The following is an 8,668-nucleotide window of genomic DNA, read 5'->3' on the forward strand; positions in this document are numbered from 1 at the left end:
TAATTACAATTTGGCTGTAATTTACAATTTTACTGTAATTCTCTTACAGTTTTACTGTAATTTTGTTTTACAATTTTACTGTAATTTCATTACAATGTTACTGTGATTTTTATCACAATTTTACAGTAATTATATTACATGGTTACTGTTACTTCATTTTTTTCCTGTGATAGAATTACAGTAAAAGTTATTTCATTTTACAGTAGTGTAAGAGGCACCCTAAATATTAATTTCAACAGGAATTAAACTCTGCATACTTTGGCTATTGCTAGCTGTTAAAAGTTAAAATGTCAACTTGCAGTTTGCAATTCACCAAACTCTCAATAAATGTTAGCAATGTTTCTAATTTCAAGCAAATAAAAAACAATATATTTTAAAATTACTTTATTTCATTGTCAGTTTAAAACCAACAAACTGAAACATAACAAAACATGACGCTTTGCAAAGGCAACTTTTTACATACAAGTCAAAAAGTATAGAAACCAAAGTGTAAAAATACACTGACATGAACTGACCAAAAACATTATGAACTGATACATTTTTAAATGCATAACCCCCCATGGTAATATTACATCACATACAAGTTAAATAACCTTTAAAATAAAAGTTCCAAAGGGTCAAAATCTCTAAAAAACAAACAAACTGTCAAACAACTGGATCCCTTCCTTTTGAAGGAAGGAATCCAGCACTGTCAAATATTGAAGTTACATATTTTTGAACACTTTATAGGAACCCTAACAGTAACATCTTTAACATTTGAGCTAGTTTAAAACTTCGTGAACAGCCAAACCAAACCAACATGAATGAGTGCTGAGTGGGGCTTAGTCCTGAACGCCTCATCAAAGGGTGGCTGGAAGATAAAGAAAGGAAAATGTTTCATTTAACACATGAAATATACACATTTCACATTAAACTACATTTATGTCAGTTAAAGACAGACAGGAAGACGAGGACAGATTTGGTGGACAGACACTCTTTCTCTGACCTTCCCTCATTGTAGCTGTCCTCCTGTCTGTCTGCTAGAAATGGACAGGACAGATACAGAGAGACAGGGAGAGAGACAGAGAAAGAGAGGGAGAGACAGACACGTCCATGGACAGGAGGACAGATAAAGAAAAAAAGCAAAGAGCACATACAGAGAGCAGTAAATGTGTAATCTTACCATTTTAGAAGTTCCTCTGGTAGTCCATGAACTTGCAGAGGACAGTGGAGACATGTTTGTTCACTGCTGTCTTTTTCTTTTGCACGAGTCGTCCTGTCATTTTTGATGTTACTTTTCCTTTTGCAGCCTTTGTTCCCCTTTCAGGGTTGAGGCCTGTGAATCACCTAAAACAGATGGAGACATATAGCTCAGTGTTCAAAACCACCCTTTTCTTTACTGTAAGTTACATATTGACCTTTTAGATTAGATGCTTGTGAACTACCAAATATGTTTAACAAAGGCATCACTGAATTAGATCTCACCTTTGAAAAACCTCCAGTGTGCATGCTGCCTCCTCTGGATACTCAAGGTTAAAAACGTAGAAGGTGGCAAAAAGTGCTGCGAGACCAGCCTGGAACGTAGGTTGAACGCCCTCAAACAATTTCACCCTCGATGCTGATCATCCATGATGAAGGGTAATGTTGTCTCCTGAAAAAATAACAATATTAACTGATATTAGAGGGGAGGCAGATACATCCCTGTCTCAGTGACAGAGGGATGTATCTGCCTCCCCTCTGTCTGTAGACCTAGGGATGCAGATACAGTAAGATGGCAATATCCCACTGTATCTTCCACCCATTTGTCTATAGACAGGGGGATGGGAGATACAGTGAGACACCCTGAAGACTACATTGTGCATATGTTGTACTTACTGAGGGCAATGAGTTGTGGACTTGGCGGCAGGTTGTGTGTCCCTTTAAGACCTGCAGCTGTAGCACACCTCTGTAGCACATCACAACATAAGATTACCTAAGAAAAAACGTTGGATTTGATTTTTCATTCTTCCTCATTTGGTTGCTGAAGGACCTCCAGCTGTTTCCCAGTAAAGGTTTTAAGCTGGTTACAGGTAAAAGCTGCTGCTGCTTTGGACACTAGAATAACGTCTCCTTTCTCTCCACCTGAGCTCAGGTCTCAGTAGCGGCTCCGCCTTTTTCTGCTTGCTGCGCATGTGCAGACAGACTGCAGTAAAACAGCTGCTGCTGTGTTTTAGTTGAAAAACTGGGGGCTGCATGAGTTTAATGCTGTAATGCTTTTTATTCACAAGCATCCTCCAAATTATGTTTCTACTGCAGCTCTATTTTTAGTCGCTAATCAGGGTTTAAAGCATAAAAACCTTTAGACGAGCCCCTCGTACTGAAGGGGGGGTGTTCAGCACCAAACGATGCTAATGCTAATAGCTAACTGTGGTTATAGCAGCCGTCCTGGTGGCTGCAGCTGAAGTAAAGACTGACATTCACTGCACACACACACACACACACACACACACACACACACACACACACACAGCACAGAGCAGTGGGGGCGTGGAAAAACTTGTCAGGATGATCCACTCGTGTAAAGCGTGGTTTTTTCCAAATGATGGAAATCCTCCACAGCGACAGTCCTTTAATGTCGCTAACGTGGATGAAATGCTCGCATGGAGACACCTGAGCTGCAGAGTTAAAAACATCGAAGCAACAAATTTGTGTCGAGGATTTTTAATAGAAGAACTATTTGAGTTATTCGTTGCAGCCCTAAAATTTGTATTCAATTTTCAATTTGTGTCTCAAAATACATGAAGGTTGTTATCTACCTTTCATGTTGGGACTCTTTTTGTTAAATTAGAAGCCTGAAATTTCCATTTGATCTTCATTTTTCCTCTTACTTCTCCTCCGTTCATGCCGGCTGTCATTTCCATTTCTGTAGCCGTGAAATCAAGAGCAGCAGGACCACAGTGAGAACAAATGTGCACATTGTTAATCAAACTGCTCTGTGCTAGATTGTAAACTGTGGTGAAATAATAGCAGCCTCAGCAAGGCGCAGCGCCCGGCGACCAACTGCTAGCTAGAAGACTGTGACAGAAGCGAGAGTAGCTCACCACATCCAATATTTGTTTGCCCACTAACAGACACAAAACTGCAATAAAAATGTTAAAAAAGTACTTACCCGGTGAAAATCCTCCTTGGTCCCGCTCTCTAGCCCGCGAACATTCGCCTCCAGCCGGTAAATATCCCACAATGCAACTGTACATTTAAAATTTACAGCACAGCTATGCACGTGATCCAGCGGTCCAATTAAATTCGATATTCTTTTCAGAGGCATTTCAGTTCACAGCAAAGAGCTGTATTTCCAAACTACAGCCGCCTTACTGTATGATCATGCTGCAGTTTTTACAGCCATTCGTTACAGTGTACTACAAGCACTATCAATTCAAAAACAGATGGAGAGAGCCGTGGTTTAGACTTGGCCTTCTCAGATTGGTTCGTCAGTGGCTGGCTCTCACTGCTCAGATTTCTTCCATCAGTGATAAAGGCCCTGTAAAAGAAACACATCTCCCTGCCCTGATATGTCCCTAATCATGACAGAGCAGTTTGATCCAACTTACTAACAGGACACAGTGACATTTACTCCTGTGCACCTAATGTACATATGGCAAAACCTTCAAAGATAAGATAAACATATTTTCCTCTGAGATTGGGAAAGCCATGAATAAGATAAACATATCTCCTAAAGTTAGTCTGGCTCTATCTGTCTGTCTGCTCTCTGTCTAATCTATTTATTTAATTTCTATTATTTGCTTCAGCCACTATTTAGTTATTTTTTATTCAAACACTATTTTGATCATTTTAATTCAACTACTGATTATACATTATTTGATTCAAGTAATAATTTATCAAGCACTTTTCCACTCAGTCTGAGCACTCAAAGCACTTACACAACACATTTACCTGTAGGTGACCTGCTCTACCTACTGAGCTACAGCCACCCCACCTCACATTAATGAATGAATGAAGGTTCTATTGCCATGTGGGTGAACAGGTTCACACATTGGAAATTGCAGTTAACAGAGCACCCATCCAAGAATATGTCACAGGCTGGCTCACGGCCCGTAACAAAGAATGAGGGGAGGCAAAGGTGTAGGCCAATAAATTAGTTTTATTGAAACTTAAGCAAAACAAAAAGAAAGATAAATATGAGATGTGAGTATGTCATTATGTCCAGTGTATGCAATGTATGAGTGCGTGGACATGTATGTGGAAACCTGAGTGAATATTGCAACTGAAAAACCAGAACAAAAGACAAACCAATATTACTTGGAGGAGCAGAGAGGGCAGAATAATTAGTGGAGCCCTGCTTATATTAGTGAGCCCAGGTGGCTCCAATTACTCAAGGCCCACCTCTGCCTGCAGGAAGCACCGCCCCTGCAGATCAGAGGAGGGGCCGTGACAAATACAACAAACACAAACACGGGGGGACAGGTGTCCGAGGTCATGCAGCCGACTTGCAGTGCTACCTTTAGCAGAACAGAAAGAGATACACTGGGATAGGTAGGTTCAAAAAAATCATCTCGTACTGTATTCATTATAAACACCGTACGAGGTTCCAAAAAACACCTCAGCAAAAGCATATTTGCACATTTAAAGCCAGGATAGCAATATGGTGGGTAAGGTCAGGGTCAGGAGGGGATGCAGACAGAGACGAGAGGGTGGGGGCAATGTGGAGCCCAGATACCAGCTCCTAGCCAAAACAGTTCACTGATAGTGGTGGAAGTTCATCAGCGGCCGTGGTACACCAGATCCAGCTTCACAAATCACAGAGAGGGCTGAGGGGGGAGAGCGACCGTCACACATAGGCCTGGAGAGATATGATTGCCAGCCCAAGGCCGGCTAGGGAGCCGAATTCCTGATAATGCAGATGTTGTTTTGGAACAGGCTGCTTGTTTCCCTGTTGGAACAGGTAATGAGGGGAATACTTCCCAAACAGAGACGTCCTGCTGTAATCTTTGTTGCTGTGGATGTTCCTGTTTCCACTGTCATATTCCAGAATCAGGCTCTAAAATGTACAGATGGATCTGAGAGGATTTGATTCCCAATCATGAGACAGAAATCACGTTTTTGGTAGGTTTACAGTTTGTTTTCAGAATTCCTAAACCAGAAGGTGGAGGAGGTGGAGCTCACAATGACTGCTGCTCTTCAGCAGGCTTCATGAAAGTAGCCAATCAAAAGAAAGTGATACATAAACTTTACACTTTAACAACATTGTTTGTTTTGTTGTTGTTTTAATTTTCAGATTGAATGTCGATGAACTCTCAGAGAGAGGCTGTGAAGCTCTGTCCTCAGTCCTCAGCTCCCAGTCCTCTAGCCTGAGAGAGCTGGACCTGAGTATCAACAACCTGCAGGATTCAGCACTGAAGCTTCTGTCTGCAGGACTGCAGAGTCTCACTTATAAACTGAATACTCTGAGGTCAGATCAAGTGATATTTGTTTTTTCTTTTCTCTCAAAATTAACCAGTTAAAGATTTTAGCCATTAAAGTTTAATGTTGTTGTAATCTTCTGAGGAATTAATTAGTCCTTTAAACAGACATGATTAAATATTGATAAATCAACTAACTCCTCACCTCACTGCACCCTAATTGGACTTAAACAGCAGTGTTTGTTTTGGTGTTCATCTTTTATTTTCAGACTGAGTCACTGTAACCTCTCAGAGAGAAACTATGAAGCTCTGTCGTCAGTTCTCAGCTCCCAGTCCTCTAGTCTGAGAGAGCTGGACCTGAGTAACAATGACCTGCAGGATTCAGGAGTGAAGCTTCTGTCTGCTGCAGTGAAGAATCCACACTGGAAACTGGAAACTCTCAGGTCAGCATTCAGACTTTTCCACTGATTCATATTATTGTACAAATGGCTAACCTTTAAGGAATTATCAAGGGGATATTTTTAATTTTCCTTTTGATGGATTATTAGAATCTGAATTACTTACAGTTTGCATCCATAACATATAGTTTCCTTTCATACTGGTAGGATAAAATATATAATAGTCTAAATAGATGAACAAACTAAATTCAAAGATGCTTCACTAAAAGTATAAAATGTAGAAAAAGGTGAAAAGTTTTAAAGAAATTTGAAGGTATTTCCAAACTAATTTTAAACCTACATTGAAAAACTGAGCTCACAGTAAACAGCTGGAGAGGCTGCAGAGCCTGAAGCAGGTGTAGACACATGACTCAGTGAAGGGGCCAACTACAGTTTGGGCACACAGGTGTACCTAATAAAATGCCGTGTGAGTGTGTTGTTGTGTGTCTCTGAGCCCTGGTCAGAGTCGTATTAGCGGTGTTGAAATAAATGCAGTACGAGAGAAACAGACCTGAAAAAGTCAGTTTGAATCCACAAATGAAAAGCAGCTCATTTCTGATTGGTCGCTGTTTTTACCATCAACCCCCTCCCCCACCCACACACCCACACACATACACACAGACTGGGTGAAAGTGTGTGTCTTGTGTGGCAAATTAAAATAATCAGATATTTGAGGAAGGCTGGGAATTGAACCTGCGACCACACATTAGCAGACTGAAGTGTTAGTAATAGAACCAACACTGCTGGTAGGCTGTGCCATGTACATTCACAACTGGGTGAATGGGTGAATTAGCAGAAAATCCTCCTGACCTGCCCATAAACAACAGCCTGCCACACAAACACTGTGGATCCCACTCAGAAGGTTTTCCCACTGTGAGCACCAGGAGACGTTCCTGAGGCAGGACGTGTGTTTTTATCTCTGTACCACTAAAACTGAGGGAGAAATGGCAGTTTAAAAAGTGCCTCTGTATGTGGCTGTGGCCCCAAAGAGAGGAGAAAAGTTACCATTGGAGTGAATGTGGAGGCTCCTCCTGACACTCTCAGGCTGGGGTGGGTTTGAAGAGGATTTCCAACTTTCTGCATTTATTTCAAATGGCAACAAAAAAGATCATAAAAAGCTAAAAATTTAAAAATGATCAAAGTTACAAAAATAAAAGTAATGGCATAATTCTCCAGAAAAAGCTGAACGTTTTGATACCAAGAAGGTTTCTATTGCTCAAAGCATGAGGAAGGAGTTAGACTGAAAAATGCAGAGAAGGATAATAATGTGAATGTTTAACAGCATCATATTAATAATACAAAAATAACTGAAGAACTTTCATTTATCCCAAAGTTGGGAAATCACTGTTCCAGCTGCCAGAACACCAAAAACAACCTAAAATTGACCCTCAGAGGTCGATCATCTTGTTAAAGTGTTGCTGCATCAATATTGTGGCATCATCATTTAGAAGACCTTTATGAAGCATATTTTTACTGTGTTTTTACTATTGTATGAAAAAAGCTAAAGCTGTTCACTGCTGGGCACTGATAGAGGAACACAGGAACACCCCAGGTTTCTGTCAGCTCTGTAGCCGGGCTGGCAAAGAGTCACAGCTCTGTTGAGCCCTGTATTCCTTTAGCTTTAAGTAGTAATAACTTCATGAACACCTTCAAAAATAACATTTTAACCATCCGTAAAACTGGCAGCACAGTGGTGAACTGGTTAAACTGGTTAGCACTGATGATAGGTTTTACTTCCTGTTTGTATTTGTGAGGTTTATTTAGTTCCCTCACTGCTCCTCTTCCTCTCTTTGCTAAGGTCACTCAGGTTTCTGTGTTTCAGTCATGCTTCCTCTTTTATTTTGGTAGGTATCATCTCTGGTGTCTTAGGTTTAGTTTGACTTCCTCTCCTGTAGTTGTCTAATTATTTTCAGCTGTGTCTCGTTACCTGCTGTGTTTAGTTTCCTGATTACCTCAGGTGTATAAATATCCCTGTCCTTCCTCTCAGTCTGTGAGTGCTTCCCAATGATCCATTTTGCTGAGGAAGGTTCCTCACTGAGAGAAGTGGCCCAGAAATCTCTGCATGGAGGCCATAATAAGAGCAGTTTGAATTCTCCTGATAGTAAGGAAAGGAGCTTCCATGCTTCCTTTATTGCCTCCTTTAGCATAGGAGACACTGGGACATCCTTTATAACAGTGTTTCTCAAACTGGGGGGCGGGGTCATGACAGGTGGGGGATGAAGGACCTGGGAGAAAAGTGATGAAGAACAAATGTTGAACCTCAGATTGATTCTGTTAGTGCAGATGTTGGTATTGGTCTGATACCAAGTAAATCCAGGGCCAGTATTGGTGATACTGATACCAGTATTGGTGATACTGATACAGGCAGCTTATGTTGGGGAGAGCCGTGTGTCAGGATTTATGAGATGAAACACTTTGACAAACACATTTTAATGAGCACTGACTCACTGTAATGTTTCCTCTCCACAATAATTAGTTAACACAATAAAACACATCTTTGAGCTTTTTATGGACTCTGAAACTGGACTTTTTTGGAGACCAGGGCCCTGCACTACGAAGCCAGCTCAGCATACCCAGGGTCTCTTTGGGGGATCTGGGTTCACTGAGCCTAACACTGGTGATCAGGATAAACCATGGTTATCAGGTTAAGTTAACCCAGGGTTTCTGCTGCAGGGTCACATGAAAGGGGCGGGGCTGGCAGCATCTAACCAATCTAACAGAGGCGTTTCACAGGTCACATGACTCTTCTTCCACAGACAATGATCCCTATGAGTGCCGCCTGCTCCTGAGACATTATCACATAAATGAGATAAAAATATCCCAGTAAAGTGGAACACTGCTGTGAAAAAGGACCCA

The 8,668-nt window shown here is 41.1% G+C and overlaps 1 long non-coding RNA gene across 1 annotated transcript; it reads right to left on the reverse strand.

Moving 5' to 3' along the window:
- Positions 1-542: 542 nt before the first annotated feature.
- LOC115778004 (uncharacterized) lies at positions 543-3,211 on the reverse strand. Its single transcript, XR_004019732.1, has 5 exons — positions 3,128-3,211; positions 1,855-1,951; positions 1,465-1,630; positions 1,163-1,326; positions 543-850 (listed from the first exon to the last, which is right to left on the reverse strand). It is a non-coding gene; the product is annotated as an uncharacterized LOC115778004 (long non-coding RNA).
- Positions 3,212-8,668: the final 5,457 nt, after the last annotated feature.

This window comes from Archocentrus centrarchus, unplaced genomic scaffold, assembly GCF_007364275.1.
Source record: "Archocentrus centrarchus isolate MPI-CPG fArcCen1 unplaced genomic scaffold, fArcCen1 scaffold_93_ctg1, whole genome shotgun sequence".
Lineage (NCBI taxonomy): Eukaryota > Metazoa > Chordata > Actinopteri > Cichliformes > Cichlidae > Archocentrus > Archocentrus centrarchus.